The sequence below is a fragment of the Eriocheir sinensis genome, unplaced genomic scaffold, assembly GCF_024679095.1.
Source record: "Eriocheir sinensis breed Jianghai 21 unplaced genomic scaffold, ASM2467909v1 Scaffold403, whole genome shotgun sequence".
Lineage (NCBI taxonomy): Eukaryota > Metazoa > Arthropoda > Malacostraca > Decapoda > Varunidae > Eriocheir > Eriocheir sinensis.
Genome location: NW_026111725.1, coordinates 295547 through 297318, shown reverse-complemented (window position 1 = coordinate 297318; position 1772 = coordinate 295547). Strand labels below are relative to the sequence as shown.

Here is a 1772-nt window from a genome sequence, read left to right as displayed (position 1 = left end):
CTATCTATCTGTTTATTTATTCATCTATCTGTCTATCTGTCTATCTAATCCACGAATTACCTTTACATAATTACGAATACATCTGTCCATTTAAATTCCTTTGCGCCTTTTTATATTTCTGTATCCTAATCACCTTTATTATCTTTTTATATTACTTTCATCATTATTATTCCTTTATTATTATTATTTCTTAATCATCAGATATCAGGAGAGAGAGAGAGAGAGAGAGAGAGAGAGAGAGAGAGAGAGAGAGAGAGAGAGAGAGAGAGAGAGAGAGAGAGAGAGGGATTATAGGGGCGGCCCGGGGAATTTTTTCAACATCCTTCAACTTCTTCCAGAGGGCTGGAAATAACACTTTGGAATAACCTTGGAGACCCGGCGGCGCAGCCCTCGCTTTAGGGTCGGGTATTTAAGGGAGCGCGTCCCGGCGAGGGGCACACACCTCCTCACCCTCTGCAGCCATGAACACTCGCACCCTGCTGGTGGTGCTGCTGTAAGTGTGTGTCTGGGGGTGTGGGAGGGGGCATGCAGGTAGTCTTGCTTGCTGCATGCGTCACTGTGCATCAGTAGCCCCGAGTGTTCCTTTCCTCTCCCCCAGGGTTTGCAGCGCCTTGCTGGCCAGCACCGGCGACACTACCACCGAGGCCTCGCCGGTGCCGGAGCCTGAGCCCCAGCCATTGGTCGGAGCCGCAGCCAGAATCGCAGCCAGAGCCGTAACGAGAGCCGTATCCAGAGCCAGACCCAAACCCAAACCAAAACCAGACCAAGACCCCACGCTTACCCAGGCCAGATCGGAGACCAAGACCAGGTAAGGGTCTGCCCTGCTAGGTGGGGTGTTCGGCGGTCACGGTGCACTCTTCGTGGTTCGCGCTCCAATTCCTCATTCTTAATTTTGACTTCCTTGGTCCTTAGGCCGGAGGTGACCGCCCGCTGAGGCTCTTCCTTCCCTGAGGTGGCTACGTGTGTCAAAGTGCTGACCCCCTCCACCATGACCTGACCCGCACGAACACCGCCAACGGACCACGGACAACTCCCATCTTATGCTTTCATTGTATTTACTCCTCAATAAAGGCATGCAGTTCTCCCGCTATGTGGCGCCTCATTACCCTGTGTGGGGACGGGGGACAGCGGTGGGTCCAGGGCCTGGCAGGACCTGGTGGTGACGAGGGAGTGCCTTTGTCACGGACCCTAACACCATCATCAGGGAAACTGTAACAACACACCAGGAGATCTGTAAATGTACAGCACTGAGCGCCGGGCACTGAACCCGGGCCTGGGGATGAAGGCGAGCACCACACCCACTGAACCACTGGCGTGCTGGACCACTGCCAGGTGGTAAGTTGTGTTGTGATATCAACGGTTTTACTGTCAAAGGTTTGCTTTACCTGGCACCATTACACTGCCAACCTGTTCATGTGTGTTTGAGTGTGTTGCCTTCGCGTACATGTCTACGCCTAACTTGCCTGTAGCCAGCACCTGCATCTCACTCCTCCACAGAGCAGGTCACCTCCTCCTCCCCGTCCCGCACCACGCCACACCCCTTATGCTCCCCACGGGGCACTTGTAACCCAACCTTAAACTCTCTTCATTCATCTCAAACGGTTCACACACGGACCTGACGTTCTGTGTCTGGCACGGTTCAGCTGGTTGACCTATCCTCTCCTTTTTCACTTCCCTTACCAGTCCCCTTAAAGAGCAAGGTGGACACCTCTGTCCCCGTCAGCACCCATCAGACGCCTTCACGAAACACGCACTCCACCTCTTACAATGCT

The 1772-nt window shown here is 53.4% G+C and overlaps 1 long non-coding RNA gene across 1 annotated transcript; it reads left to right on the top strand.

Annotated features, from left to right (window-relative positions):
• The first annotated feature begins 769 nt into the window (after positions 1–769).
• Positions 770–1090, top strand: LOC126992127 (uncharacterized). Its single transcript, XR_007746232.1, has 2 exons — positions 770–808; positions 913–1090. It is a non-coding gene; the product is annotated as an uncharacterized LOC126992127 (long non-coding RNA).
• The last annotated feature ends 682 nt before the right edge of the window (positions 1091–1772 follow it).